The sequence below is a fragment of the Somniosus microcephalus genome, chromosome 8 (assembly GCF_052327205.1).
Source record: "Somniosus microcephalus isolate GS21.2 chromosome 8, FLI_Smic_1.0, whole genome shotgun sequence".
In the NCBI taxonomy this organism is placed as follows: Eukaryota; Metazoa; Chordata; class Chondrichthyes; order Squaliformes; family Somniosidae; genus Somniosus; species Somniosus microcephalus.
Window position 1 is genome coordinate 22,075,422 of NC_140994.1, and position 12,833 is coordinate 22,088,254.

General features: G+C 49.4%; 1 protein-coding gene across 1 annotated transcript in view; it reads right to left on the minus strand.

The window, feature by feature from the left end:
• Positions 1-12,414, minus strand: part of xpnpep1 (X-prolyl aminopeptidase (aminopeptidase P) 1, soluble) — a 112,766-nt gene extending 100,352 nt beyond the window's left edge. The window contains exon 1 of the mRNA XM_085994327.1: positions 12,254-12,414. The gene's annotated coding sequence lies outside the window, so the exon portion shown is untranslated. The remainder of the gene's footprint in view (positions 1-12,253) is intronic.
• Positions 12,415-12,833: the final 419 nt, after the last annotated feature.

Here is a 12,833-nt window from a genome sequence, read left to right on the forward strand (position 1 = left end):
CAGCCAGACTGTGACAGACAGCACTCAGCCAGACTGTGACAGCACTCAGCCAGACTGTGACAGACAGCACTCAGCCAGACTGTCATAGAGTCATAGAGTCATAGAGTTTTACAGCACAGAAAGAGGCCCTTCGGCACATCGTGTCTGCGCCGACCATCAATCCCTGTCCAGTCTAATCCCATTTTCCAGCATTTGGTCCATAGCCTTGTATGCAATGGCATTTCAAGTGCTCATCCAAATGCTTCTTGAATGTTGTGAGGGTTCCTGCCTCTACCACCCTTTCAGGCATTGAGTTCCACATTCCAACCACCCTCTGGGTGAAAAAGTTCCTCCTCAAATCCCCTCTAAATCTCCTGCCCCTTACCCTGAATCTATGCCCCCTTGTTATTGACCCCCCTACTAAGGGGAAAAGTTCCTCTTTGTCTACCCTATCTATGCCCCTCATCATTTTGTACACCTCAATCAGGTCCCCCCTCAGCCTTCTTTGCTCCAAGGAAAACAACCCCAGCCTGTCCAGTCTCTCTTCATAGCTGAGGCGCTCCATCCCAGGTAACATCCTGGTGAATCTTCTCTGCACCCTCTCCAAAGCAATCACATCCTTCCTATAGTGAGGCGACCAGAACTGCACACAGTACTCCAGCTGTGGCCTCACCAGCGTTTTGTACAGCTCCATCATAACCTCCCTACTCTTATATTCTATGCCTCGGCTAATGAAGGCAAGTATCCCATATGCCTTTTTAACCACCTTATCTACCTGTTCCGCTGCCTTCAGGGATCTATGTACATGTACACCAAGGTCCCTCTGACCCTCTGTACTTCCTAGGGTCCTACCACTCATTGTGTATTCCCTTGCCTTATTTGTCCGTCCAAAATGCATCACCTCGCACTTTTCAGGGTTAAATTCCATTTGCCACTTTTCCGCCCATCTGACCAACCCGTTTATATCGTCCTGTAGCCTGAGGCTTTCCTCCTCACAATTTACCACCCCACCAATTTTCGTGTCATCTGCGAACTTACTGATCATACCTTTTACATTCTCATCCAAATCATTTATGTAGATCACAAACAACAAGGGACCCAGCACCGATCCCTGAGGTACCCCACTGGACACAGGCTTCCAGTCACAAAAGCAACCTTCGACCATCACCCTCTGCCTCCTGCCACTCAGCCAGTTTATGATCCAACGCGCCAAGGCACCCTGGATCCCATGGGCTCTTACCTTCTTGACCAGTCTCCTATGCGGGACTTTGTCAAAAGCTTTACTGAAGTCCATGTAAACCACATCCACAGCATTTCCCTCATCCACCCCCCTAGTCACCCCCTCGAAAAATTCAATCAGATTTGTCAGACATGATTTACCCTTGACAAAGCCATGCTGACTATCCCCGATTAATCCTTGCCTCTCCAAGTGGAGACTAATTTTGTCCCTCAGAATTTTTTCCAATAATTTCCCTACCACAGATGTTAGGCTCACTGGCCTGTAATTCCCTGGTTTATCCCTGCTACCCTTCTTGAATAATGGTACTACGTTAGCTGTTCTCCAGTCCTCTGGTACATCCCCTGTGGCCAGAGAGGTTCTGAAAATTTGTGTCAGAGCCCCTGCAATCTCCTCCTTTGCCTCCCACAGCAGCCTGGGATACATCTCGTCTGGGCCTGGGGATTTATCCACTTTTTGGCCTGCTAAAACCGCTAGCACCTCCTCCCTCTCGATGCTAATATGTTCAAGTATGTCACAGCCCCCTTGCCCGATTTCTATGTCTGCATCGTCTTTCTCCATAGTGAACACAGATGCAAAAAATTCATTTAAAACCCCGCCTACATCATCTGGCTCTACACACAGATTGCCACTTTGGTCCCTAATGGGCCCTACCCTTTCCCTGGTTATCCTCTTGCCCTTAATATACTTATAAAACATCTTAGGATTTTCCTTTATTTTGCTCGCCAGTGTTATTTCATGGCCCCTCCTCGCCCTCCTAATTTCTTTTTTAAGTATGCCCCTGCATTTTTTATACTCCTCTAGGGCTTCTTCCGTCTTTAGTCTTTTGTAACTGCCAAAAGCCCCCCTTTTATTTCTAATGCATTTTTGTATATCCCTTGTCATCCAAGGTTCCCTTTGCTTGTTGGTCCCACCCTTGACCTTTACAGGAACATGTTGGCGTTGTACTCTCTCTATTTCCCTTCTGAAAGTCTCCCACTGTTTTGATGCGGATTTTCCTATAAGTAGCTGCTCCCAGTCCAATTTGGCCAGATCCTGCCTTATCATATTAAAATCGGCCTTCCCCCAATTTAGAACCCTTATTTCCGGGCCGTCTTTGTCTTTTTGCATGACCACCTTAAATCTCACCGAATTGTGGTCACTGTCGCCAAAATGCTCTCCTACTGACACTTCCACCACTTGCCCGGCTGCATTCCCCAGAATTAGGTCCAGTACCGCCCCCTCTCTTGTAGGACTTTCTACATGTTGGCTCAAAAAGCTCTCCTGGATGCACTTTAAGAATTCTGCACCCTCTAAGCCTTTCACACTCTGACTATCCCAATTTATATTGGGGAAGTTGAAATCCCCCACTATTATTACCCTATTATTTTCGCACTTTTCTGAGATTTGCCTACATATCTGTTCCTCTATCTCCCCCTGACTGTTTGGGGGCCTATAGTACACTCCCAGCAAAGTGCTTGCCCCCTTTTTGTTTTTAAGTTCTACCCATATGGCCTCATTAGAGGAACCCGCTAATATATCATCCCTCCTTACAGCAGTAATTGACTCCTTAATTAATATTGCAACACCCCCTCCCCTTTTACACCCCCCTCTGTCTCGCCTGAAGATTCTATACCCCGGAATATTGAGCTGCCAGTCCTGACCCTCCCTCAACCATGTCTCCGTGATAGCAACAATATCGTACTCCCATGTGTTCAACAACAACAGCACTGTGACAGCACTCAGCCAGACTGTGACAGACAGCACTCAGCCAGACTGTGACAGCACTCAGCCAGACTGTGACAGCACTCAGCCAGACTGTGACAGACAGCACTCAGCCAGACTGTGACAGACAGCACTCAGCCAGACTGTGACAGAAAGAACACGGCCAGACTGTGACAGCACTCAGCCAGACTATGACAGACAACATTCAGCCAGACTGTGACAGACAGAAAACAGCCAAACTGTGACAGACAGAACACAACCAAGCTGTGATAGCACTCAGCCAGACTGACAGAACAGAACACAGCCAGACTGTGACAGACAGCACTCAGCCAGACTGTGACAGACAGAACACAGCCAGACTGTGACAGACAGCACTCAGCCAAACTGTGACAGACAGAACACGGCCAGACTGTAACAGACAGAAAACAGACAAACTGTGACAGACAGAACACGGCCAGTCTGTGACAGACAGAAAACAGCCAAACTGTGACAGACAGAACATGGCCAGTCTGTGACAGACAGAAAACAGCCAAACTGTGACAGACAGAACACAGCCAGACTGTGACAGACAGAAAACAGCCAAACTGTGACAGACAGAACACGGCTAGACTGTGACAGACAGCACTCAACCAGACTGTGACAGACAGAACACAGCCAGACTGTGACAGACAGCACTCAGCCAGACTGTGACAGACAGAACACGGCCAGACTGTGACAGACAGAAAACAGCCAAACTGTGACAGACAGAACACGGCCAGACTGTGACAGCACTCAGCCAGACTGACAGAACAGAGCAGAGCCAGACTGTGACAGACAGCACTCGAGTTCTTGCACCCTGGCACATGTTGAAGTTGTACTCTGATTAGCCTTATCTATGCTGTTTAACGTCTTGTACACTATTATAAAGTCCCGACTCAGATGCCTCCTTTCAAAGCTAAAGAGCTCCAGTTTCTGTAATCATTCCTTGTGACTCAATGCTTTGATGCCAAGATTCAGCCTCTTGGCTCCTCTCCATGGACTCAATATTTCCACTTTGGCTTCAAAATCAAAGCTAAACACTACTCAAGGTGGAGCCTGACCAGGGGACCTCTTAGCTTTTTTGACATGATATCTTTGGTCCTAAACTGACCTAGCAATATGATTAAGCATTCAGCATTCAGTTAACATTGTTTATTGCTGTTCCACAGTGATTTGACATGTTGGGGGGGGGGGGGGTTATCAGGCCGCTTGCTGCGCGGGAATGGGGTGGTGGTGGTGCCCTGACGATGATAGGTACTGACTTACCGCCCCATTCCTGCCAACAATCTTCCCAAGGACCCAATCATGGGCAGCCGGAGCGCTCGCCTGAGTCAAACGGTTGGCTTTTTTTTAATGTGCAAATTGGGATCCTGTGGCTTTCACAGGACTCCGATTGCAATTGTTGAAGTCAACTGAGTGGAACGTGCTCTGTGTACCCAGCTTCAGCTTGCGGTCCAGCCGAAGAGGAGTCCCAGAATGGAATATTTCAATTTATATTTGAGCGTCTGGGAAGGAGCCAGTGTTCTCTTCTGGACTCAACAGGAACAAGTTGGGCAGCTGCCACACTGGGTCGTGAGTATGGACCCCTCCACCACCCCCCCGTCACCACCTCTCTCCCCAGCCCCTCTCCCTCCCCAGACCTACCCTTTTCCCAAGCCTGCTCAACTGGAAGTCTCTTCCCCTTAACAGGCTGTGGATCAATTGAAAATGTTTCAAGACTGAGATCGGCAAGTTTTCGCTGGATAAGGGTATCAAGGGTCGCAGAGCAAAGGCGGGTAAATGGAGTTGAGGTGCAGATCGGCCGTGATCTAATAGAATGGAACAGGCTCGAGGGGCTGAATGGCCTACTCCTGTTCCTATGTTCCTTCCTATATTGCTGGCCAAATGTTAAATGAGGCGCAGCCCTCATAAAAGGGTTGAGCCTTCCTCTGGCACTATCAGGTGGGCTGCTGGCCGTCCGAGAACCGTTGCAAAGGAAAAATCTGCATCGGTTTTTCCAAAACTGTAATTTTCCACAATAACAACAGAAAATGCTGGAAAAACTCAACAGGCCCTTTACAGCCTTCCGGACTCAACATCGAGTTCAACAATTTCAGATCATTACCTCGGCCCCCATTACATTTTTGCTTATATTTTATCCACATCTTTGTTTTGGCCCTCCCCCCCTTTTTTTTCTCTCTCCCACATGGCAACAGTCTCCCATTCTGCCAGCGCATTTCACACCTATTCTGAGCCGTCTTTTGTCTCCACTAGTCCTATCATCATCTCGTCTGGTTTTGAATACCTCTTAATGTCTCTTCACTTCTCTTGTTCTCTCCCAGCCCTGCCTTTCGATCTATTTCATTTCCTTTCCAGTTTTGAAAAAGGGTTTCGACCCGAAACGTCGACTCTATTTTCTCTCCACGGATGTTACCTGGCCTGCAGAGTTTTTCCAGCATTTTCTGTTGTTATTTCGGATTTCCAGCATCTGCAGTATTTTGCTATCCTGCAATTTTCCATCTTGCTTTTGCAAAATTGCTGCTCCTAATAGTGATAAAAATCAAAAGTGCATAAAGCTATTATCTGCCTGAATGGCCTACTGTTTGCCACAAGAGGGCAGAATTTGTTTTGAACTCAATGGCCCAGAAATTGGGTATAGCCCCGCTTGAGGCGTTAGAACTGGCGATGCGCAAAGTTTATAGCCAGACGAAACCTATCGCCGCCTGGCGCGATATTGGGTTCCATCGCCCCCAAAGGGGATTGAGGCGCTAAATCAGCCGTTGCACGGTGCTCTTAAGGTGCAAAAGGTCAGGCGCTACTCAATTTTGACGCGGACGGGCGCAGCGCAGGTGAACTCAATTACGGGAAAGCACGAGACCTCCAGGCGCCGGCCGGCTCTTAAAGGGGTGGGTCAGTCAGCCTGAGCTTCAACACCCAACGCCCTGTAGGCCTCAGATTCGGCGCTCGCCCTTGTCTGGCGGTACAAACTTGTTCATCATGGAGAAGGTTAGGCAGAGAGCAGAGCGCTTCAGCACTGAGGCTCTGGACCACTTGGTGGCTGCAGTTGAACACCGTCGGGAGGTCCTGTATCCGGATAATGGAAAGAAGCCGAATCAGAAGGCTTATCGACGATCTTGGAGGGAGGTTGCTGTAAGGGTGAACTCCAGCAGCATGGCGACCAGGACCCCTGTTCAGTGCAGGAAGAAATTCAACGACCTCACACGGATCGTTAGGGTGAGTGATGGTTTACCAAACTTGTGCTTCCCTCCATCTGCAGCTGACTTCGGGCACCCTGCTGCAATGATGCGCTAATGGCCATCTGTCAGCGTGCACCCATGGCCCTTTCTGGGCACACACATGGACAGATGTCTTACGGCCTCATGTAAGGGCTCTTGCACCATGGGGGGCATGAGATGAGGTCTCAAGGCCTCATGTAAGGGCTCTTGCACCATGGGGGGCATGCGATGAGGTCTCAAGGCCTCATGTAAGGGCTCTTGCACCATGGGGGGCATGCGATGAGGTCTCAAGGCCTCATGTAAGGGCTCTTGCACCATGGGGAGCATGCGATGAGGTCTCAAGGCCTCATGTAAGGGCTCTTGCACCATGGGGGGCATGCGGTGAGGTCTCAAGGCATCGTGTAACAGAACCTCCCCTTCTTTCCCCTGCAGTCCAAGCTGGCGATGATTCGAAAGGAGCAGCGTCGAACCGGTGGCGGACCTGCACAAGTGGTCACTCTGACGGATCTGGAGGAGAGAGTGCACCAGATACTTGGAGGACGTCTGTCTGGTCCTGTGACCACTGCATCTGCCGACCCCATTACCGACAGCGAGGGTAAGACTCTCACCTTTTTCACCTGTTGCCTTCCACTTGGTCCCCCCGCCAGCATGCATCCTCAGTGTGCAGCCATGTCAGAGCCTTGCCGCAATCTGGCATGCCTTTCAGCAAAGCTGTCCTTTTGCTAAAGCCACTCTTCCACCTCCCACTTTCAGATGAAGCAGCACCAACTCGGGCTCAACGCGCTGAAGCTGCCAGTGCCAGTGCCACCGGAGGCGAGGACCAGGAGGAATCCGGACCAGCCGCTGCAGAATCCGGGGAGCTGAGACATCTGCAGACTGGGGATAGTAGTCCCCTGGAGGGGAGGGGTGTGGCTCTGAGGATGAACCAGTTGCCGGACCAAGCGGCATGCAGCAACGCACAGGGGATAGGCAAGTTCGGCCACCGTCTCCCCACAGGGCAAGGCAGGTCGTCATGACTGCTGCACAGAGTGCAGATGAGGTCCGTCGCCTGACTGAGATGAGCAAACAGGCCCAGGTCAGACACACGGAGCTGATGGCTGCAGTGGAGAAGATGCCTGAGTCAATAGATTCATTGGCTAGGAGTATGTTGGACTTCGGGGCAACAATGGAGAGGACTCTGCAGGGCTTTGGGGCAACAATGGAGAGGACTCTCCAGGTGTTCGGGGAAACAATGGACAGGTCTATCCAGGGCTTCGGGGCCACAATGGACAGGACTATCCAGGGCTTCGGCCCAACAATGGAGAGGACTGTCCACGGCTTTGAGTCAGCAATGGAAAGGACTGTCCAGGGCTTCGGACAATCCCTGGAAAGGTCTGTGCAGGGCTTGTCCGAGGCAGTGGAGCGGTCGGCACCTGCCTTGTCCGAAGCCATGGGAAGAACTGTCCAGGCCTTCTCCGAAGCACTGGCACCTGGCACACAGGTCCTCACTGTTGCCACGCAGTCACTTACTGGGCTCCTCCACAGCCAGATTGACGCAACGCGATCTCTCACTGCAGCCACCCTCTCTGCATCAGATAGGATCACTCCGGGCCCTTCCACTCCCGTACAAGGCCAGGAATCAGTGGAGCATGCAATTGTGGCGGATGAGCCGAGCCGCTCCCCTCAGATAGCCAGTGTGTCGTCCGACCATGGTGCAGGTGTCCTCTCTCGGCAGGAGAGCATTGCACATGCCAGCGCTGGGACGCCTGCATTGCAGCTGCCACCACCTGCAGGCCACACTGCTTCCAGCCATGGTCACAGCAAGCATCCTGCGTCCGCACCCTCCAAGCCCAGAGGTCAGCCAGGCCGTCCCTCAGGGGCTTCTGCGCTTCCAGACAGTCAGCAGGCGCCCCCCAGCCTTGAGCCCGCCACTAGTGTCCAATTACGTAGGAACAGCAGGGAGGGAAGGGGCTGGGCGCAGAAGAGAAGTCGTTCTCCCTCAAGGGGCCAGTTGTAGAGGGAGGTGCTGAGATGTTTGTTTGTCCAAATTCAAGGACACCCTCACCTGCTGTTATATTTGCAGAAGGTTTGTTGAGTTTTGCGGCTTTGCCGAACAGTTCACAGTTATGTTGAAAGTTATGGTTTCTGCTCACATTACGTTGTTTAGCTGTAATGAAAGACTTTTGTGTCAATAAACAGAAGTTTCAATGTTGCATGGTGCATGTGACTACTTTCAGTGATGCTGGCATTCAGAGGCCCTCAAACATCCAAAGTGCGCATGAGTTAAGACTCTCATCATTCCACCACAGGGGTGTCGACACGAGTCCAGAGGAGTCTCTGACGTATGGACCTTCCACTTTCAGCAGCCCTTCCATCTTCCTCCTCCTCCTCCTCCTCCTCGGCCTGCTCTTCCTCCTCCTCCTCCTCCTCCTCCGCCTGCTTGTGCAGGGTCCGAGGGAAGGTAATGAATTGACGCGTTCGCCTATAAAGGGCATCTGTCACTTGCCGGATGCAACAGCGGACTGCAGCCTGAGCAACAGTCGCATTGTCCCCAATGGCTGACTGAAAGGATCCGTTGGCATAAAAATGGAGGCCATCAGTCAGTTTAACGATCACGGACAGAGAGGTTCTGCAGCGTTCACGCGGCTGCAGATCCTGACCAAGCAGGTGGCACAGATCAGTAACAATGTCCCTCCAGATTCGGAGCCTTCGCAAACACTGCTCCTCCGACATGTCAAGGTTTGTCACCTGCTGCCTAAAGACCCTCGCAGCATCCCGTCGGATTGGCCGACCTCCATTGCCCCTCCTCATTCTGGCCAATCCCGACCCTCTCTCCCGCCGTCTCTCTGCCCCTTCACAGTGTTGGGCGATGAGGCCGTCGCCCTCCAAACAAGCTCCCATTCCGATGCCAGTTGGTCAAAAGGCTTTTAGGTGTAGTGCTGCAAGTGCTTCGGACAGGGTTGAAGGTCCCAAGTACTGTAAAGCTAAATTCCCAGAACTCCGCTCCACATTAGCTCGCCAACTCTCTCTAGCAGCGATCGCAATGAGCAGGCCAAGTGGCAGAAGATTCTGCACTGGAGCTGTCCCCTTTAAATAGCGCCGCCCTACTCCGAGAAGGGCCTGTTAGCCCTCCCTCGAACTGTCACTAATAGCGCTGGGCGCTAAGGCTCCTGGCGCCACCCAATATGCGCTCAGGCGCTCCTAAAAGGCGTTGCACACTGAAATGACGTCATGAGCTGCTTGCGCTCGCGGGCGCGCGCAAACACTTAGCGCAGGCGCTAAATGTATAGTCAATATCTGAGTTGGCGCTATCTTCATAGCGCTCGCCCCAACATAGGGCTTCGCCCCAATTCTAGGTCTCTTTAGGCGCTCAGCACCGGCGCTACCAACCCAATTTCTAGGCCAATATGCTTCAGTCAGATTCTAATTTTCTTGCATACAAAAGCAGTGAAACCTACTGTTGTTTATTAGAGCAACATTGCCGTAACAAATTGTCACCTTAAAATCTACATAGCCGAAAGCCTCTGAAGTATAAGTGCAGTAGTAGTGATTTGTTGAACGCCACGGGGGTCCAACAAGAGTGTCTGGAGTAAAAACAGAAAATGCTGGGAATACTCAATAGGTCAGGCAGCATCTGTGGAAAGAGAAACAGAGTTAACGTTTCAGGTCGATGACCCTTCGTCAGAACTCTTTTTTTGAACAAAAGGGAAGGTCTACAATAGGGTGGAAGGCAGGAGAGATTAAATGACAATGGGGATGATGGTGCAAGGCGAAAGGAGATGGTAATAGGACAAGTAAAGAAACTAAAGAGGGGTCTAGAGGAGGTGTAAATGGAAATAGCAAAATCAGCAGCAACAGCTGCTGTCCAAAAAAATGGGGGCAGAGGCTAAAATCTGAAATTGTTGAACTCAATGTTGAGTCCAGAAAGCTGTAACGTGCCTCATTGAAAGATGAGGTGCTGTTCCTTGAGTTTAGATTGAGCTTCATTGGAAGAGTGTAGGAGGCCGAGGAAACGTTAACTCTGTTAAGATGCTGCCTGACCTGCTGAGTATTCCCAGCATTTTCTGTTTTTATTTCAGATTTCCAGCATCCGCAGTATTTTGCTTTCATAAAAGTGTGTGGAGTCGGTGCTGAAATGTTTTTGGCCACTAGGTGTCCCACTGTCATAAATTAGGAAAATAAAAAGGCTAAAAAATAGCAAAACTTGGCATAATCACAACACCGCCAGATAGAAAATCCCACAGTGCCTCCAATGCAGCATCCAATTCTCTCTGTTAAACCTTTTCCTCTTAAATGATTCCGGGTTTTTGTCTTCGTCATCCTATCTGGAAGTACATTCCAAGTATTGATCATCTATACAGAGTCTGTCTGTCTCTCTGTCTGTCTGTCTGTCCGCTATACACTCAAAAGTTATAGAGCGTACCTACACATATGTTATATCAAAGGAAAGGTTATGATCAGGGGAGTGTCATAGGCATATTTACTTTTTGGTCAGACAAAAATTGTTTGGACAGTATACAAAAAACGTTCAAAAATCCGCTCATTAGCGGTTGACCAATCCTACCGCTCATTAGCTTTGAGTGACGTGATGGTTGACCAATCCTACAGTTTTGACCTGATGGTTGACCAATCGGTGTGTCACGGGGGGCCTTTCATTCCGTGTGTGGCGGGCCTAATCCTGCAGCCTCCCGAAACGTCGCCGACATTTTTTTCATACCGACAGCGACAGCACCAGCACAACAAACCCCCACATTGCGGCTCCGGCACAGTATCCCGCTCCCGGCCCGCCGGAGCAGGAGGTGAGTTCGCCTCACTCGGGCCGGGCCGGGCCTGACAACCGCTCGGCCCGAGACACAGAGCGGGGGAGCGGCAGCGGCCGGCCATCAACCGCGCGGCCCTGTAAACTGCCATTCCACAAAAAAACCTAGGCAACGCCGGGCCCCCCCCAGCTAGTTCTACATAAAGAACCTCCTGACATTAGTCCTAAATTTGCCTTTCACCAATTGTAATTTGTGCCAAATTGTCCCAATGCCATGGTTTAAGTTGAAATATGCCTTTTACTACCTGAGATACATCTATAAGGTCTCTTCTCAGTTAAAAATCAAAGAATGATACAGCACAGAAGGAGGCCATTCGGCCCATCGTGCCTGTGCCGGCTCTTTGAAAGAGCAATCCAGTTACAGTCCCACTTCCCTGCTCTTTCCCCATAGCCCTGCAAATGTTTTCCACTTCAAGTATTTATCCAATTCCCTTTTGAAAGTTATCATTGAATCTGCTTCCACCGCCCTTTCAGGCAGTGAATTCCAGGTCACAACAACTCGCTGCGTGAAATTTTTTTCCTCATGTTGCCTCTGGTTCTTTTGCCAGTTACCTTAAATCTGTTGCCTCTGGTTACCAACCCTCCTGCCACTGGAAACATTTTATAGCCTTTCAGGGCTAAAGAGTCCAATTTTCTCCATAACTCAGTCATTTGATGCTAGGGATCAGGGACATGAAAGTGTCCCGTTACCCAAACATCAGCACAGCTCACCTTGATGAGCACAAACTTCACAAAAGAAAAATAATGACAAAAGTCAGTATCATTGTTCGGAACACAGTTTGACAACAGTTACACAGCTATTAATAGTAAAGATAATACCGTGAGCAGTACTGGAGAGCCTTCGGTGTGCATGCATAATAAATGACATGGCTACATTGAATGTTAATGAATACACTAAAGTGCGACGTGGAGGGAGATTGTTTTTCCAGGCCTGAATAGAATAGGAGCTGTCCCTAACTGCTGTTATTGAAGAATTGGTGTAATGTTCCTCTTGCGTTGGAGCGATGTGGAAATGTGATCAATTTCTGTCAGCTCAGAAAAAAGAATGTTGAAAAACCACAAAACATTAACCAATAAAGTTGTCGTAATAATTATTTCAGCATCAGAAATTCAGCAATCCTGTGTGCAAAATATTTCAATCTTAGTGAATCAAAGAATTACAGCTTTTATTTAACTATTTGAATAAATAATTGATTTTGAAACATTGTCCCAGATTGCAATTATGTTTATCCTATATTGTTATTATTTTTGAGTTAAGTTATCATAAGTCCATCCCCCCCAAAAATGACCATGCTTTCGTACCTGAAGCAGTGGAGTATGTGACTTGTAATCACAAGTTTAAGAGTTCAAGTACCCAGCTTCATGTCGCCCTAACTCAGTTACTTCATTTGAATAACTTTCATCAGTCTTCAACAGGGCTTGAAGAAGAAAATCTGTGATAAGGGCATAAAATGTAGTGTCTAAACAGGAAAGGCAGATCCTGGTTTAAAAATCTGACCATCACCTCTACCAGGACTGGTAGCAACTGACTCCAGAATTGTCTGCACTTCAGCTTTGAGTGGGGTGGGGTGTGATTACTGATTGGCACAGAGGATTAGCTCACTGTACTTTCACCTTTTGGACCTCGGTTCAGATCCAGGTCAGACTGATGTGACGAGAGAATGCTCTCTCTGTTGGCTGCAGAACTCCTGCATGAAATAGATTGAGCAGCCTCAATCCTGTTCCTAATGTAGGTCGTGTTTATTCGCAACACCAGATTTCTGGTTGGCCCCCTTGGAGGACAAGACCAAATTTCTGGTTGGTCCCCTTGGAGGACAAGACACACCCTGGAATAACAGCACAAAACAGACCCTAATTAGCACCAAATTAGCAGACTTACTAT